Source organism: Zeugodacus cucurbitae, chromosome 3 (genome assembly GCF_028554725.1).
Source record: "Zeugodacus cucurbitae isolate PBARC_wt_2022May chromosome 3, idZeuCucr1.2, whole genome shotgun sequence".
NCBI lineage: Eukaryota > Metazoa > Arthropoda > Insecta > Diptera > Tephritidae > Zeugodacus > Zeugodacus cucurbitae.
This window is the reverse complement of record NC_071668.1, coordinates 72442616-72463164: the sequence shown is the minus strand read 5'-3', so window position 1 is coordinate 72463164 and position 20549 is coordinate 72442616. Positions and strand designations below refer to the sequence as shown.

Sequence of the window (20549 nt, the reverse complement as noted above, 5' to 3'; positions counted from 1 at the left end):
TTACAAGCATTGTAAGCGATTTGAATGGAAAACAAAAGTTGAACAAACTGCAATATCCGGTCAGGTCGTGGTGGTCGGACGGCGAGCCAGTGAAAAATTGCTAAAGCGAGATTAGTGTTTAAGCTTCTAATATGTAACAAGCTGACAGTACATATTTACAGATGTACGACCGCCGCCGCCGACGACGATGACGCTGGATTAATGTGCGTCTTCGCGAATTCGTACGCGAGTCTAGAGTCAATGGACGGATGGGTGTACGCACTGGCTGGCGCTGGCTTAGCTAATGAAATGCGAGCGACTGCGCGCATTTGGGATAATTGAAATTTACTTACCCGCAGTGGTGTCGTAAGTAATGTAAATAAATATATTTTAACGCTATTTCGGTAAGTTAGAAAGATACTTGGTTTAACGCTCGTATTGCAATGAAAAACGTTACCTTGCTATTGAGAAGGCGGAGCGCTGAAGTTCATGGAACTGTGTAGCAAGCACGTAGCTCGATTACCATACCGACGGGTTAATTCTATTAAAGTGAGTGTCGATGAAAATTGAATTCTCGGAGAAATGTAGTGGAACAGACTTTAAGGAGCTGCCATTGTCAAGGCTATTGCGCGCTTAATTCAGAGGAAATCGTTAATCAAGTAAGAGGTCAGCAATGCGTTTGCAGTTCGTTAAAGGGTAAAAAGGCTTTTCTATTCGAGTTTCAACGAGTTTTTCTTGATAATTAAGCATTTTGAAATTAACTTTTTGTACAAAGTCTTTTCCTTTAATCTTTTCTTATACCTTTCAACGCTGTCCCTGGACATTCGTATTTCCTTTTAATGCCTAACTGTTAACTGTTGTAGTCGGTTTACCAGTTTTTTCAGCTTATACTTCCACATAATTTCATTTTCGTTAATTAAATTAAAAGTATTACCTCGAGCAATTTGAAAACTTTTACATTTTTACTTTTCGACTTCTCCCGACCTACTTTGCCGAAAGGACAATGTAGTACTTTCACTGACGATTTTTGCTGTTATAGCCACAGCTGAACAAATTTAACAAGTGTGAGATTAGGTGGATTTCTCTGCTGCAAAACCATCTCAAACTGGGGCGCATTGCTGTTATGGATCATTAAAAGAAAGACACATATTTTCAGAAAATTACTAATAAAATTAATGAGTGTAAAGGGTTAAAATAGTAGTCGTAGATTATGCAGGAAAAGCTGTTGATATCGACACAACAGACATCTTCGTAACGCGCTCATGAAGCTTGATGTGCAAGGTACAGCGGCTGGAAGAGAGGCTGTAAGCTTTCTAATCGGGAGCTCAGGATGAAAAATGGAGGCGGAGTTCATTGCCGGGAGCTCTTCATCCACTCGAGCTTAAAGCTTCCAGACCACTGTAGCGTTAGTCAAGCAGAGGTTGCTATCATTAGGTTAAGAGTGCCACTTCCCTCTGATATGATATTACTCACTCCAATAGCTTGGCAGCAATATTTTAATTAAACGCTAACCCTGCGATCTAGACTGGTTAAGAAGCAGTACGAGATACAGGTGTATCTTGATTACTTGATAAGACTTTGTGGATGCTTGAAGGCGAAATCGCAGGAAAATTCAACGCTCGACAGACTGGGAATGAGTTGGAGTTTCACAGTCTACATGCGCTTTACTGCTTTAATGGGCCTCTGGGTAAATCTCAAGATTCCCAGTCAGATTTTTGCCCTTCGCAGGATTTGCGTTTCGTAGTTTTAATGGTCAATATCCCAAAGACTACTAATATATAAGGCCATAAATTTAATCGGACACCGATTGCTTAAATTACTTGGAGGAAGACATTCTAAAATCATTTTAAGAATTCCTCCTTTCGACTTTTCGAAACACATACATGTACCTAGATGTTATCTCTGCCTCCGGAATCTGGCTTAATACTAAACAGCCCATTAAAGTCACTGTTTGTACTACCCATCACGTTTAACTGTTTCATGAACCTACTTCTAGATGATATTGGATAGAAACCACTTTCCTTAAGAGTAGGTCTCAGCTCGGTAAGAATAACAATATCGAAAGCTATAAATAGGGTGACGTAACTATTTTCATGAGTGTTCTCCGGCTGAATCCAATAATGTTGTGACATTAGATTAGATTAAAATTTAGAGGACCGCACTGCCGTCTACTGGTCTCTCATCATAATATCTTATTAAACCACGCCTATTCTAGTAATGAAATCTAAGTAATGTTCCTAATGGACTAATGGAGGTGATACATTCTCTTGGGGATAAAGGGCCCCCATTGCGTGGCTTCTATTCTTCGCAATCGCAGGGTAATCAAGGAGTAGATGCTAAGGTGTCTCAGCTTTCACGACGTATAAACGATATTAAGCCAGTCGCGATTCCTATTTGGCTCTAAGAGGCCAGCTGCAGAGACTTGGCATAGTAGAATCGGCGGAATGCAGGGCGTGCGCGTAAGATGATGAGTTACTAGAGCATTATCTCCGCGAAAGCCCGGCCTTCTGTGGGTTAAGAAGAGATACCTTCCAAGGCTCCCATTATTCTAATCTGAGAGAAATTGGGCAGCAGGGATGGAATAAACTCAGAAACTTCGTTAAATCGACCGAGTTGTTCAGGTGACGCTTATCAGGGTACCTTCGGGGAGCACAATGGGCCTAATAATGGCCTAAGTGTGGCCGCTTGCGGTCAGGCTCTCTTCGCCTCCCTTTTCAATTAACCAACCAAGACTAAAACCTAAAAATCTAAAAGTAAAAAAACTTAAATAAATTCATTTCATATCAGAAAATTTGCGAGATCAACGCATACATCATTAAAGCATTTACAAAATTCACTTCCAACAATATTTGTTATGCCATTAGATAAATTTTTAATTCAACATTAATTATGTTTTAGCAATTTATGATACCAAAAATATTACAAAAATAATTTAAAATGTAACAAAATTTAAAGCAACCTGCCGGCACTAAAACCCAAAAACGTAATCAACGGTAGCAACAAAAACAATGAAAAAAGCGAAACAGCCGCCAGCGTGTGGCAATAAAACAGCGTAATTATGCATAATTGTAAATAATTATGTAAACGAGCAATTTTATGAATTTTTTTTTATACACCACCGCAATATTTTTGGACGCACACTCAATGAACTTAGACAGCTAGCAGATGGGCCAGTCATAAATTTGTGCTCATTATTACAAATAATAACCAGCCGAACAGCGTGTTTTTTGCTGTCAGAACTTAATAAAGGGTGTTTCAATATGCGCTACACATAATTGCCACACTTTTTCACAATAACTGCAGACAAACAAACACAAGCATATAAGTAAATTGGGTGGGAGCGTGAAAATAGCGCAAGCGGCCAGCTTCTGCTTTATTTTGGAGCTTGTTTTTGGGTGGAGAACTAAATTTTTTATGCGCCACAGTTTGGTGCAATAAATTTTCCGCTTAATTATAGTGTTTTTATACAGAACAGACAGGCGCAACATGTGTATAAACATAAGTTGTTGTTGCTACTGTTGCACAGTAGTTTTTTTAGACATTTTTTTGATGCTGCAACTATGCTCTTTTTTATTTCTGTTTTATTTCTGTTTTGGCTCACAAGTGGCAAAACATTTTTATTTAATTAACTTTACCACAAAAGTGCAGCGCGTTTGGTTTCTCTATCAAATGACACTTCGCTGTTGCTGTATTGTTGTATTGTGCGCTTTAATAAAATTTATTTGAGTTTTCTGTTAATTGTCCAATTTAACGCTTAATATTTTTCAGAAATTATGAATTTTGAATGAGCTTTTTAATGTAAGTTGTAACTTTTCTTATTCAATTCTTAAGATTTTGATTGATTGCGGTGTAAGTGGGTTAAGTGGAAATTGTAATTTGGAGAGTTTAGATAAGAAATATACTCAAAAATTAATGGGTCATAAGTTTTCCTTTTAAATGAATGAAGCCGTTTGAACTATAAAAAGTTACATTCATCTCTCTAAACTTGAAGAATCGATAGGGTTTAAGGATGTATTGACACCAAAAACCACTGTGAAGTTTATTCCAAGAACTATTGACAGAACTTTTTTCCCAGAACTATGGACAGAACTTTGTTCTCAGAACTATAGACAGGACTTTCTAATCAGAACTATAGACAGAACTTTGTTCTCAAAACTATAGACAGAACTTTCTTATCAGTACTATAGACAGAACTTTGTTCTCATAATTATAGACAGAACTTTTTTCTCACAACTATAGACAGAAATTTGTTCTCCGAACTATAGACAGAACTTTCTAATCAGAACTATAGACACAACTTTTTTTCTCAGAACTATAGAAAGAACCTTGTTCTCAGAACTATAGACAGAACTTTGTTCTCAGAACTATAGACACAACTTTTTTTCTCAGAACTATAGAAAGAACCTTGTTCTCAGAACTATAGACACAACTTTTTTCTCAGAACTATAGAAAGAACTTCCTAATCAGAATTACAGACAGAACTTTCTTATCAGAGCTATAGACAGAATTTTGATCTCAGAACAACAGAAAAGCCTTGAATCAACCAGTCGTTCTATGTGTAATCTAAGATTTATTAACCCTACACAAAATTCAATGATTTTTACAATTTTAATTTCGTAATTCAGCCTGGGAATAAATATCAAAAATTATTTGGAATTCCAAAGGTTGAAAGAAACTTTAGCTTAGATTTTTGGATCACTCCAGCGATTCTCAGGTGATTAAATTCGCAGCTTGAAGGTAAAAAAAATCTGATTCTGGAAGTATTAGACTACTAATTTGTAAGAGCTTTCTTTAGTTGTAACTCTCTTGTCATTTTCGCTATCCTTTCCTGTTTTCTGCTCTTCTCCATACTAAAAGTAGTCTCTTGTGAGACCACCCAAGCGTGTCTACTTTATTTAGATTGATTGTATGGCTTTTTCAGACCTCGGTTACGATGTTGTATTCTAACAAACTGTGTCTACATACAGCCCAGTCAAAATCTAATTCAACCGTAATACAAATAGCTGTAAGTTTAGTCTCCTTCGTCTTCTTTAATGACACTATTATAAAAGCTATGTGTGTGGTCTGGTGAAGAACTTCTTAAACAATTTGTTTTCAACACAAAAGTTACAAGATGACCAAAATTGTACGCGAGAGAAACCATTCAGACATTGTATGTACGCATGAATCACTATGGTACAGCCTGAGAACACTCACTGATATACTAAACCAACCACGAAAACAACAACATTAACCGCAATTAATAACTAAAAGCAACAACAGAAGTACATATATATTTAGGTGAAATAAAAATAAAAGAAAAGAAAAACAATTCCAAAGGAAAAATCTGTAAACCGCAAGCGGAATGCTAAGTATTCACGCAATGCGTATGAGAAGACATACAACAACAGCACCAATCAAAACAATCTAAACAGGAATAACAATAATCACTGCGTTGGTGATTTGAGAGAAAATTCCAAATTGATGCCTGGCGCAACATCACAGCGCAAAGCCAATGTTGGCGGTATAGAAAAAGAAGAAAATGAAGACTTGTAAATGACATTGGACCACACTATTAGCAGCGTCGCCTTGCTTCTTGCCTTCCGGCGGTTGCATGAAAGCGAAAGGTGAGAGAAGCTTGCAAGATAAACAAACCACCGCAATCACAACGAGCAAATATTAATAAAATAATAACAAAGCAAAAGAAATTACTTGGAAAAGCAAGAATTATGAACAAAATAGAAAATAATGATCACACGAAAGCTCCGAATACAAAAAACATGATTGAAAAATTTACGTCGACACATTTAAATAAATAAATACTAGTAAGAATGAAGCATAACAAACTAAGAGTGCCGGAAATTTTGTTGTATTTCGAACTTATTCAAAAGGTGGTTCGTAAACTGATTCACCTTTGGGTATAAGGTATCAAAAATTTTATTTCACTTTGCTGTATCTATCTACATCTCCATCTCTATCCCTATCTCTCCCTATCTCTATATTAATCTCAATCTCAATCCCAATATCTCAATCTCAATCTCAATCTCAATCTCAATCCCAATATCTCAATCTCAATCTCAATCTCAATCTCAATATCAATATCAATATCAATATCAATATCAATATCAATATCAATATCAATATCAATATCAATATCAATATCAATATCAATATCAATATCAATATCAATATCAATATGAATATCAATATCAATATCAATATCAATATCAATATCAATATCAATATCAATATCAATATCAATATCAATATCAATATCAATATCAATATCAATATCAATCTCAATCTCAATATCAATATCAATATCAATATCAATATCAATATTAATATCAATCTCTATCTCTCTCTCTATCTCTATCTCTATCTCTATTTCTCTCTCTGTCTCTATCTCTAAATAGAATGGACTATCGTGGGAACATCTCTAACTTAACCCATATCTTTATCTTTGTTTCTGCTGCAATTCTGTATTCATCTGTACCTTGGTTTCTTTTAGTGTACCTCTACATAAGAATCAATATTGGCTTTCTATTTTATCAAGTATGGACTCTATCTCTCTCTGTTCTAGACTTAGGACCACCCTGTTCAAACATACGTAAGCACAGAAACCATGGGAATGAATTCATCGCCAAACCAACGTACTTTTAAATTAAATTACAAAAATAACAAAAGCAACATCTTTATTTTATTTTATTAAAGAGATTGTCGGCCGAGCAAAGCAAGACTCGTGTGGGTAGGCTGATAAACAGTGAAAGGAAAATGGCTAAACTAAAGACATATGAGTATATAAATATATATATCTCCATATCATGACCACCGTCCGCTTCGACAGACACCTTCACCATCATTACCAACCACCACAATTCACCAACACAAGCAGTCACAATTGAGTGCGTCCAATTGAATGAGGTGTGACCAACCAAGGATGACCGACCGATCAAGTGAAGCAGCATTCAGCGACCCCCTCACCCTCCCGCCGGTGTACTAAGACAGTAAGCACTCAATGATCCGATGAGGCAACCAACGCTCGCATGCGAACCACAATTGATTGAGTGGTGCTGTGGCGTGGATGTAACCACCAAGTGTCGTGACATCGATACCGGATCTTCTAACACACACGTAGCCCACATACTCGTACATGAAAATGAAAAAATTGTTAGCGAATGGCAGATAAGACAATGCGTTGAATTGGAAAGTGTAAAAAATCTGCCTGAAAGAGGTGACAAACAAAAGCAACAATGGACTGGTGATGAGCTGCAGTCGACTATATAACTGGGTATATACATATAAACATATATATGCATGTGAGTAGAGGAAGAAGTAGCACAAAAAATATTCCTTCTTACAAAAAGAGGAAGTAATCAATACCACAAAGAGGTGGAGCGCCCTGAAAAGCCTAGAAGAAGAACTGTTTCACAAAAAGCATACAATAGCTGCTCTTCAACTGTAACAACAACAGCAACAATAAGCTCGTAAATTGATAAGACAATACCAATAAAAATATCACTTCACACGCATGCGAGCATCAATCGAGTGCTGGCGTTGAATGAAAGGTTGCTCTCTGCCAACGACGACTCCGGTGAATGGCTGATGATACGGTTGCAACGCTGTGGTGTGAATGAAATTATAGCTTGCACTTGCTACATTGAAGGCATATGCATAAGTGATTGAATGCAATTCAATTTATGAATGAAAGCTTCGTAAGCTGCTCGCATATGAATATAGACGAGTGAATTTCCTTCGGAGAGCATTGAATGTGGAAAAGATTTAAAATATTTATTCTTGCGAGTTACTTTTATTTGCTTCAACGACTCGAGAAGCTTTTTTTGTTTTTTTCGTCAGCTTTAGACTCATAAAGTTGTTGCATACCATTATGTGTCTCCTCAACAAGCTTTTATAGAACACTCTTCATAATAATCTTCTAACATTCCATTTTCTACAATGGTTTTTGTTAAACACTTTCATTAATTTTCTCCCTACCATACACTCTCGTCAGATCTTTCTCAGATAAGTACCCTACATTTTATTAAAATATTCACGACGATGAGAAATTATTTTACTGTCTCTATTTCATACTATTGCTCACTCTATCAATCTCTTTCTCTCTACAATATACTCTCTATTTTGATTGAACTCGTTCTCGTCTCAGATTAGATTCGTAGATCCTCCCGAGGAAAGCATCCCAATATATTACATATTCTCGACGACAAGCATTTTGCTTTCTCTTTCCATTCTCTCTCATACTGTCTCTCTTCGTAGCTTTGTTTAACTTAAGGATCTCCACAAATATATTTAGCTAGGAAAACTTTAACCTTTTAAACCTCCCGATAGTTTGAGAATTGTATAGGAGACATTCGGGTATGTAAGAGATACTTCTGGGAAATATAATAATATCCTTAAATTGAATACTGTTATTAGGAAATTATATATTTGTAAACCCATTACCAAGAATTTTTTGGAACCAAAACCCCTCGACACTATTTTTCATTGTGGAATTGGGAAGAAATATAAAACCAAACTAAAGAACCAGCTTCCGAGTGAATGATTCTTTAAAAACAGTTTTGAGTTTTATATTTTCAAAAAAGTTCCCGAAACCACTTAAATATCTCATGTAATAATATAAATTTCAAGAACCTCTTCGAACACCTTCATTGCTTAGATGTAGAAATCCCAAAGACGTATTCAATGCAGCGGTGAATGTTTACAGTGTGCGAATTAATTTGCTCCCAATCGATTGATCTTAAGCGACAATTTGTCATACTTTTCAACGAACATCAGAAGCAAAAAGCCACAACAACCACGCTACCGTCGCACTTCCTGTGCGTACTTGCAACGGCGAATTGTTGTCACTTTGTCGGCAAAATTGCAACGCGTTTTGCTGTTCTTTACCACAGCTGCGGACTCTGTATGCTTCCACACAGATGTTGCATCCTCTGCAGAAGAGATACCAATATTGGAAATTCTTTGCACACAAAACCACAAGCCGATAGAAATGACAAGAATGACAAGAAATTACCGACAAATGAGTTCAATAAAAGCGATGTCAACATAGCGGTACAGTGAAGCTGGGAGAAAAGACGATCAACTATAAAGAGATTGGAGGTAATAAGTAGACTCTATTCTTCCCAAGAATGACTGAATAAAGTTTGGATAATATTTAAGGAAGGTACAATTGGAAATGGGGTTGACTTTGTAATAGGCAACCGACAACTTCAGAACGAAAAAGAGAACCTGAAAATACTGACCCAGTAAATAGTATTAGAGAAAGATCCCCACAGGCCTACTCATTCCGAGTCTTTGGGACTTCCGAAAGAAAAAGAGAACCTGAGAAGGATCCTCACGGGCGCTCTCTTTAAGAGTATTTAGGACTTTCGAAAAAAAAAGAGAACCTGAGAATTCTGACGCAATAAATAAGTATTGCTCTGAAGAGGAATAATGTTCTCATAGCGATTTTCAGTTTTTTCGACTAACATTTTCACATTAGTTTTATATTAATTACAATTTTTTGTTCTCCAGCTCATACAAGTAGAAGCTCTACTGTTAAGAAATAACTTCTCGATCTTAATCTTAGTAGGCATCTCAACAGCTTCTCTTCATTTAAGCACCGGTGAAAGGCAGACTACTTGCTTGACGACTAAAATTCAAGAAAGAGGAAAGAAATGCGCGTGAATTCCAACTCAATTGGAAAATAATGTTGTACTTCTTTATGGTAAGCAACGCCTCGACGCTAAACATTTTGACATGCCTTTGGCAAATTAATCGCACAACCCGCAAGGGAATTGCTGCCAAGAATAAGTAACGAGAGAGAGAGAGATCGATCGCATGTATCTTAAATATGACAATATCGGTGTATATAAATCTACAAGCTTGTTCTGCATGAATATAGCGCAAGCGGCTACTGCAGACACCCATTAAATGTGAATTTTCGTACAAAATCGCATTAAGCTTCATTAATAACACATTAGCAGTAAGCAGGAAATTAAATATTTACCCAAGCGTTTGATGATCGAGCCAAAATGAGATGTTGGTTCTAAGCTTAGAAGCGCTTAATTAACGCAAAAACGCTTAGCCTAGAAAACTTCATTACAAACACCAAACGACTTTTGCAAATTTTACTTACGCAAAAGTGGCTTTTAGGTCAGGCATAACAAAAAATTTAGGTATGGTATACGTAAGTTGAGATTTACGTAAATTGCTTTGATTCGCTTTGAGGCAATAAAACACCCGCGGCAAGTGATAAACTCAGAGCTTCAGAGTGGTGTTGGAGCAATTTAGTGCAAGCGATTGAGTCTTAAAGATCGCTGATCACTAGAATGACGTGTTAATGAAGGCAGCAGACTTAGTGTGGTGATACGAAAAGAAAACGAAAACTATGTGGAAAAGAATAGAAGAAGTACTTAAATGAGTTCACTGAACAAACTTAAGGTCAAAGCTAAGTTTATTGAACGTTACAGTTTGGCATATTAGCGAAAACGAAGCAAATCTGCGAGAAAAGCAAGTGCAAAAATAAAATATAAATATTTGATATACATATGAAAATATATAGAGAGCAAATTAAAAAAAAAGAATTCCACTTAAAAAACCTGAGGACGCTCGAAACCTTGTATAAACGTTCTCAAAGAAAAATATATACATCTGTAGCTCTCATGAGATTCATATTGCATATGAACTAGATATATGTAAGTTTAAAATTTTGGCAAAGACAAGGCAAAAATATTTTTTGAACTCTCTCATTAACTTATGCCCAAGGACCTGAGAATTATCTCGACAAATTTGGAAACTATGGTTTGCTCTTTTATGGAGCCCTTACACAGAATCACGAGAGTGTTAGTACGTACTTTATCTTATGTCTATCTAGTTATATACTTCGATACTCAAACCTTAGTTTATTGGACTCTAACGAAGGGTTGTGCACTATTAAATGTAAGCTCTTTTCAGTCCTCGTAATTTCTGGTCATGGTTTGAAAACCCACTAGATAGGTAGTTTAAGCAGTATAGTTAAGATAATATTTGTTCGTTCATGGTTTGAAGGCATCCCAGGCAGTTCTAAATGTTATCCAACTTTTCGTTAAGATATCAGTATTCTAGTCTAACAAAACACATATAGTCTCACATTTAATGGTCTAATTTCCGGCTTGTATAATAAAATAAAAGCTATTATTTTCGCTTTTTATGTTCCAAATTTACGTAAGACTATTTACCATTCGCCAATCGTTTCAAAGCCAACTAAATAAATCATCTACAGTATACTGAGATTTACCGTTATTCGGAACTATTTTATTTATGTATCTCTCTTGATTTAAAAATTTAAAAAATAATACAGTTTAGAAGTCTACTTTATCCTAACATTACTCACCATACCAGATTTTGTAAAGAACGTAAGACTTTTAGTCGTTCCGAGATCCCTCTATAAGTGACTCTCAAATCATTATTACACTTTCGGGGGACTTCAAGAGGTCAAACCCAGAGGTTTTCACTTTTTATTGACCGGAAATTCAGTCGACTCATTCCCAATTTGCAGTTATTTATTAAAATTAGGTTTCTTAACCTAACAATTTTTCAGTTCAATGAGAGCACACTTATAGAATAGCATATATCTACAGATATGGCTTTATTTTAAGCTTTGTCATCATTTGAAGCTAACTTCTAATTTTTGTCTATAATTTTGAACTCTTACTCAAAAGGAAGACTGGAAATAACAGTTGAATTACAAAGACTCCGCATGAGTTTGGTCACGTGTACCACCAATATAATGAGTGAAGATATATCCCCAGCGCTGTCTGACAACTTCAATGGCAGGCCTAGGCAGTATTAATGGATAGACACGCCATTTGAAGCAACAAAAAACGCCCACTAGCGTAAAGCGGATGCGCGTACTCCATCCAATCTCGTTAGACACTTGCGTTAAATTGTAAATAATGAATCTCAAAGCGAAGAACGATCAATTCAACATTGCATTTAATGAGAGTGTGCTTGAGACAATAAATGCAACATTAGAAATTGAAAGGAAGAGTAAACTAACTAATAAGAAGTGTAGAGCTCAGATTTCTAAACACAAAAAATAAAAAAATAAAAATTAAAAGAAAAGTAAGAAGAAGAGCACCAAAAGGGTTCCAGCATGTAGCGTAAAATCGAACTGCAGCAAAACAACGAGGCTACGCGTAAATTTGTTGATAGAGGTATCAAAATGCTAGTAGCTGGTAAATAGTTCGTAATGACGCAGATAAGTAGATACCCGCTTGATGGAGTAATAAATAGTTAGGTAGCAGTAGCAGTAGCAGCCGCGAAAATGCCAGCGAATGCGTGCTCAACTCCACCATCACGAGACGCGGATCGCGCAACTCGCAACGCCGGCGAGCAAGAACGGAAATCGGTTGTTTAAGCGAATGCAATAAAATTGTGTGTTCTACGCGTTCCCCACAGTAGCGCATTGCAGGCGTACACTCATAGAAGGTATGCCAACAACACGTACAACAATAACATACAGAGTACAATCCACCAATTGGTCGAGTACCAGCGCGCTCTTTGCGTTCTTAATGCGTTAAAGCAAGATTAATGAACGCTGTCGGCATCTTTGGCAACGCTGCAGTGAGTTACGAGTTCACACCACAAACTGACCGTTGAAATAAGTAGCTTTGGGTATTGATATTCTTGCAGATTTGTGTTATTTGATTTTATTTACCTCTCCTTTACTATAGAAACATATAAATCTGTATATACTTGCATGTGGGTTGAGCTCGCGGGTGTTGCGCTTAATTAACATGTCAAGTTTGGGGTTAGTGGGCTTTACTGCTGAGTGAAATAGAGATCAAGGAGCTCGCATATGAGCATGTTCAAACATATGTAGACATCTGTATGTATATAAAATCGCATGTTACTAACGACAAAATAATTTATTGCTTCGGAATCATTAGAGATTTTGAAATTTAGAACTTATGTGTGGTAGCTGAGGGCATTGGGGCCTCATATGAATGGATCGATTTCATTCAATTAGATTGTGGTTTCATGAAAAGCTATCTTCAAAACAATATCGTGACGTTTTAGTAGAATCATAATTGTAAGCAAGTAAGTGTGTAAGCACTTCGACAACCCCTTTTTACTAAAATTAGGATATATTTGGATCGTTTCGTAACTTTGCATCCACCTGAATGCCCAAGATTGCGAAGATCATACAATATTTTGTAGCAAGACATGAAAACTTGATACTGAAGACATTTGCCAAAATTTCCAGATCAGTAATTTTTTTAAATGTACTCAAAGAGACTACTCTATGCTGATGTACTCGTACGATCTGCATACCAAAGAAATAATGGATCATTTTAGACATCATTTGCATCTTCTCATATCAGAAGAACGCAACTTAACTCGATCATCGTGTCGTGTCTATCTTTCCGTACGGATTTCAGATTTCGACATCATTCGCATCTTTTCATATAAGACCGAACCAACCTCAGTCGATCATTGTGTGGTGTCGATCCTTCCGCAACGATTTCAGATTTACTTCCGTACAACACTTTTTGGACTTTTCCTAAACTAGATGAGGATTGTTTTGTGAAGTTCTATTAATAAAATAATTAAAATTAAGGTCGTCCTTGGAAAAGCCTGGGAATTCCTGTAAGCCTAAAATAGAATAGGATCGAATCTTATCATTTATTTTATGCAACATTATTCTAAAATTAATATTTAAAACATCAAACCCTAGAGACAAACTATTTCGATTGGACCATACCAAATGAGTGTCAGAAGGGTCCGGGTGTCTCGGTTTGAAGAAATTTATATCTTCCAATATCTGCATCATAATTGTATCTGAGTAACTAGTGACCCATGTGTTTAAGATTCAATAAATTTTGTATAAATTCTATGTCGAGGTCCAGTGTCAAGTATTAAGAACGAAACCAGTCATTGATTTATGTCTAAGCTTTTAATTCTAGAAGATAATTCATAAAAACCGTAGAACTCTAATAGAGAGCAATATCAGATACACATATGACTGGTTTTTACTAAATCTAAAAATAAAATGAAGGATATAGTAAAAATCTCCCGGGATATTGAGTTCTAAGAGACACGAAAATCGTTAGATGCTGCAATTAAGAGAAAAAGCGGAAGGGAAAAATAGATAGGTTATAGAGGAAGAGAGGGATAGAGAAAGGAGAAAGAGAGAGAGAAATAGTGATAGAAAAATTAGAAAGAGATCGAAAGACACAGATTGAGATAGAGAACGACTGATAGAGAAAGGGTAAAGAGAGAGGGGGATAGTTTAAGAGAGAACGAGATTTATCGAAAGGAGAAAAAGTGCAAAGTTAAAAAAAAAAAAAAATTATAAATGAAATCTGCTTACAATTTTATATTTCCAATAATGAAATAAAAAAACAATTTTTTAAATTTTCTATTTCAATATAAACATATTTCAAGTCCACCGCAATTTCAACTAGCGCCCGCCGACCATACCCCAACGAGGTCGATATGCCACCAATTATTTTCGATTTTCACCTGTCAACCAAATCCGGTGCATATGACCCCAATTTCAATAAATGCATACAACCTAAGCGCGACTAACTAACTAAACAACCTGCCGCAAACTTCCTGTCAATCGCGAGGGGGGCATAAAAATTACCGCATGCACACAGCGCATGACAACTTTTGCCACTCAGCCATGCAGACAACAACAACAACAATAGCAGCAACAATAGCGCTGCACATTAGAATCGCTGTGACATGAAATGAAAAGTGGGGGAAAAACGCGAGTGAAGGCAAAACCAAAGGCCGCAACCGGAAGTTTATTATCAACTGGAGTTGGGGTAAACACACACATATAGACATACATATGTACAAGTATCGGCAGCATCATTAACGTGCTCCCGTGCACCGAACAAAAGAAAATCACAATGTGCGAGTGCTGGCGCATCAATTGAGTGGCAGATGCGCATGCGCACGCACAAGTACACCCGCTTTGCGCTGCCAACGACATTGCTGCGGCATAATTTTTAATGAGTTGCTGTAGCTGTTGCTGGTGGCAACGAAAAAGGGCTGCGCTGGTGTAGCCCTCATTGCCGGTGTGCGACATGCAAGCGTTGATTTTTCTACAACAACATATAGTTGTTGTATATATTATGCAGATGAATGTGTGTATGTGTGTGTGTGTAAATCCGGAAGCGGGTCATTTGGAAATCTAATACAAATTAAAGTTAATATTCTGCATTGCTGCGATTGTTGGACCCACTAGCTGGCATGTGGCATTGAAAGCTGTACAAAATGCAGCAACATTTTTATGCAAATGCAAGCAATCAACTACTAAACATACATATATACCTCTGGCACCTACGGAAGTGGCAACTCTGCGCATGGCGCTTTTTAGCGTAGGGATCTCGCTCTTGGTCAGTGGTGCCTAACAACTATTGCTGGAGTTTGAAATTAAATATTCAAACATTTATTTATTATATACATATATATGTATGAATAGCAGCTAACAACTACAACTAGAAAAACGAAAATAAATATAATATTTATTTGTTGCATTCGTAATTGAAACCGAAATTTCCGCAGCGCGCTTTCATTGTTCTCACACACATGATTATTTATTTATGCACTTATTTTCCGTTGCGCTGTTTTGTGGTTGTCCGCGCACCGCGCTTTGGGTTTCACATGCAATTTTGAGTTATTTTCATAGCAAAGCAACAAAAAAAACAAAATATTTTTTCACCCAAATTCCGTGCTCTCGCTTGATATAATAAAACTATGCAATTATAAAAATAATTATATTTGAGGTTTTTTGAAAATTATTATTTGAGAAAATGTCTGCATAGCGACACGTAGTGAACGTTTGCATGATGAGAATTAGACAATTGTTAATAATAAGTTGGAAAAATAAAAAAAGTTGAGAACAAAAAGTTGAAAAATGAGGTTAGGAAAGGTAAACAAGACTCTCGCAAAGAAAAATTATAAATTTGTTTGTTTTATATAAAGTTCCAAAAGCTCTGTTGTTTAAATATACACATCTTCAGAGAGCGCGACATCTGTCGGTATGTAAAATTTGAATAACTTCAAAAAAAATCTGATATATTTTTATTAATTTTGGTACTAGCACCCATGCCTTGAATATAAAAACAATCAAGGGGTCGTCTGAGCTGTTCTTTATGTATTTTCCATTTTTTTTCAACCATCTGAGAGCATTATAGCTACGTTAATGAAAGTTTACCTTGAACTCTTCGATGATCCGAAAACTACTGGCGTACATATCGCTGTTCAAAAAATCTCAAAAAAATATGTCAAAGGGAGTAAAATTTAGACTTTTAGGCAGTCATTCGATGTCACTTTTTGAATTTAATGTCCATTTTTTTGAAGCCAGTAACCATTTGCGATGAAACATTATGTCCGTCAATCTAGCGTTCAGGTATGACGGGATCCTTAGTTAAAATTGCATTGAATTAAAAACTTCAATTAAATAAATCACTTAGTAAATGTCAAAATTGTTCAATGTTGAGAATGTTTTAAAAAGCACCCTTTATATACAGATATTCCACAAATATGTGTATGTCAAGAAACTACTAGATCAGATATGTATGTCTACTGCAGCAATATTAGTTTTAGTCCTATTATTATAGAATATTATTATCTCATGATACGCAGTGCAGCTGATATCGTTTCTTCCTTCATGTCTGTAATTCTCTTTCGTCCACTCTGTATTCAGCATTATTGAGGACGTTGGGATCATGTGTAGAAGTTCATGCAAGTGAGAAAAGTTTCTGGCTGCCATTCACTTGGGAGTTGCCAGGAACAATTATTTTGCATATGACTCAAGCAGCTCACGACATAGACCAAGTAACTTCTAGGTATCCAACAGCATCCGTATGGAGGCGGGCTAAAGTGAGAAGTCCAAGCCTACTTCTGCGACTGTGCGTAGGGTTTGGGACCCGCCACATAAAAACCACATAAATGAAAAATCAAACAGAACCCCGGATGAGAAACACCCATTTTGATGACGACCACTACAAGTGTTTTAAGGATCACGATTTGAGGACATGCGTCTGGAATGCCCGAACCTTTAATTATGAAGGTGCCTCAATCCAGCGGATTGAGGTTCTCATAAGACTAAAGGCTATCATAACCTCCATCCAAGAACTGCTATGGACGCGACAAGGACGGAAGTGGGTGGGTCCTTGTGAAATAGTCCACAGCGGCCATATAAAGGCGTAAATTCGATGTTGGATCTATGGTGAAGGAGAGGCTCCGTACATACCAAACATACCTTCTATGAGAGAACTCAAAACGAAAAAATTCTCACATGATGTACATTCACTAATGATTTTAGTTACATTATGGAGACCAATTATCGGAATCTTGATTATAAACATGCAACAGGTAACATTTTCAAGAAAGCTTAGCAAATGTGTTAGCATATTTACCTCTTTCGTTCAGTATTAATCTCATAGTACCGTCACTGTTTAAGTTCATGTTTTCGTCTGAGTTCTGGTCTGTAAATACTGAGTGTATTACGTATGCTTAAGGAGTAATACTCTAGGCAACTATCCAAATTTCTTTAAGTTATGGCAAACCAATCTCATCAAACCCAATTTATACAGATAATACCAATAATCTGACATATTTAATATTATAATTTTTGAAATCAGTTCTATAAGAATTCTTTGCAGAAATTAAGTCTCTAAAAACGAAGGGCCTCAAAAAATATGTATATTTTAAGGTACTCAGGGCGGTTGATATCGTTCGATAATTTTCCAACCAATATTAAATACGTCTTATATTTTTTCCCCTAGTTCCAAGGTGGAATATAGGTCCTCATTCGTCTTACAGAGCGTGTTTTTGCATGAAAATTATTCCATTAACCTTTACAAGTTTTCTAGGCCCATACGTTTATCATGTTAATTGAAAATGGAGAGTATTCATATTTATCATAATCTAGTTGAGATTGATAGACAGAACTGATGATATTTCGTAGGTTCATTATGTGAATAGATTTAGGTATATTCTTATCTCATATGAAACAACTACCGAACTTCAATGAAGTTCCTTCCTATTAGAACCATTATCAACACTCTAACATTATGTCATAACGAATAAAAAATATGATCAAAATATGATCAAAATTTGACATCGGTATTCATAAAACTCCAATTTACATGCATTCAATAAAATAAGCAAATTATGAAATTTCCGTTTGAAATTAAGTCTTTAAAAAATGAGCCGTAGAAAATTGCACTCAATCGTGTCACGGTTGCATATACAACGCAGACAACAACAACACCAAAATCAGACTTCTACTGCCCACAATCCGAGCAACATTACAAATAAGGCAGTGGCAACAATCGCAAATACAAATGAGAGTCGGTCAATATCAGTCGCTCAGCTACCGCTGGCCACAGAAGCAGAAGTAAGCGATGTGGGTGAATAAAATAAATACAAAAACCAAAAAATGAAGAAAAATACAACGAAATTAATCAGCGGCTTCTTACCACGCATGGCATATTTAAATTTAAAATTACAAGCAAAAACAAAAGAAAATCTTAATCGAAAATCACTTGCTGCTGACAGGCTGCAGTCAGTCTCAAAAGAATTAATTCGGTTATTTAAAAAAAAGGCGTTTTTGCAGGTGGACAGACAGCGCCGACACACCTCTGCATGTGGCTGCCAGTCGCACGCGTTCACCACATTGACGGATTGTGTGGTCCGCTGCTGTCATTAGCATGAAGGCGTTGCTACGGCATATGCTTTAATTTCCAAAGACAATGGCAAAAAATGGCAATTAAATATTTTTATATCACCGTGTTGAATGCGCCGCGGTGCGTTGTTGAAGTGGAAGGGAAAATGGAGGGAAAAGATTTTGAATATTTCAGAAGTCTGCGTGTTTGCGTGTAAGTTCCTCAAAATCTCACGCATATTGACGTGTGTAGCGCGCAGCAGCTCAATCGAAACGACCTTCTTGTGGCGCGTCAAAGTTTATAGTTCTCACCTGTTGTTATGTGTCTTCTTTATTAGTTAGACCCTGTAGGAACATAAAAGTGTGGCGTTCGTAGTTTTGGAAGCCTAGTAAAGTGCTGCAATAACAAGCTATAAAATATTTGTGATTTCATGATAACACCCGGACCTTTATTTTAACCTCTTTAGGGTCTAGACAATTTTTAACCTCATAATTTTATAAAAAAAATCAATAGGTGATGCTAAAATTAATTTTTTTTCACGCGATTTTAAACCCCAAAACCAAAAAACACGAACTGCTCCGAAAGTAACTAGTTGACAACTAGTTCATAATTTTCACAATCATTAAGAAAAATAATAATTCTTTAAATTTATTGCAAAGCCAATCTATACATTTTTCCTACAGGGACTGATACCTATTCCGATTTTTTTATCATTCATATAATTACAACTATTGTTGTTGTTGTAACCCATGCCATCAAAGGTGCGATTTTACGTGAGATTTTTTGTTGTTGTAAATTTTATAGCTGCGCTTCATAGCTCACGCGCTTTAGAGACGCTTCTTTCAGCACGCTACCAGCAATTACAATGGCATTTTTCATTTAATTCCTTCAATAGGCGTGCATAATTTTGTTTAATTAAGAATTTATGTGTATTATTATGAGTTATTGTGTCAATGTGTGTGCTTAAACAACTCCAACGTCGTACTCATAAGAGCTGTGAATTGTGATGGCATGAGCGCGAAATGACCAAATTGATTGGCATAATTGTTTAAAGCGGAAATTTTTTGTTGCAATAAAAATATATAATCCGTAGCTGCTAAAAATAAAATTTGACCTTCAGGGGAGGTAGCTTTAAAATTATACGCTTTAATTGAGTAGTCAAAAGGCAAGGAGAATCAAATTAGTAGGCATGTATTTGCCACAAATCAACAGTGGCGATTTTAAATTATACATATACAGCTTAAGATATAACTAATTGCTTTGAGATAAACAAGGCGTGTCAATGCTGATTTTGAGGTTGAGGTTGAGTCCGTATAGAAGTTTGGTTGAAATAAATTTTAGAAAAAGGACAAGTTTGAGTAAGTAAAGGAAGTCATCAGATGTTTTAAATGCGGAAAGCTTATCAAAATTATTGACCATTATTTAAAGCAACTAGTTCGAAGAGTAACCAATTTTAAACTAGTAAAGGTAAAACAAAATACATAAATTTCTTAATAGATGAGTAAAAATAATTTTTTAACACGAATATCTATAAATATTTAGTTCTCAAGAAAGCACTCACCTGGCATGCGACCACATATTACGAATTTTCGCCTCAATTTTAAGAAAATAATAATAATAGAAACATATATTTTTATACACTTTGCACTTCTTCAACACTGCTCACTCAGTTATACCACTTTTTTAAGCAATAACACCGACAAAATATATTACGAGAAAAAAATATTAGAAAAAACCATTATTATTATTATAGTTTCCCTCAAAAAATATATTAAAAATATTGAAAACCGCGCTCTATGGCTATACATTTTTTACATTACACTAATTTTTATTTATTTATTTTTTTTTTTACTTTATGTTTTATCTAAATTTTTTAATAAAGGCACTTTATATATATATCTTTAAATTTAAATATAAATGGAT

At 35.9% G+C, this 20549-nt stretch overlaps 1 protein-coding gene across 1 annotated transcript in view; it reads right to left on the bottom strand.

Annotated features, from left to right (window-relative positions):
• LOC128920086 (uncharacterized) overlaps positions 1-20340 on the bottom strand; it is a 143526-nt gene extending 123186 nt beyond the window's left edge. The window contains exon 1 of the mRNA XM_054226471.1: positions 20188-20340. The gene's annotated coding sequence lies outside the window, so the exon portion shown is untranslated. The remainder of the gene's footprint in view (positions 1-20187) is intronic.
• Between the last annotated feature and the right edge of the window lie 209 nt (positions 20341-20549).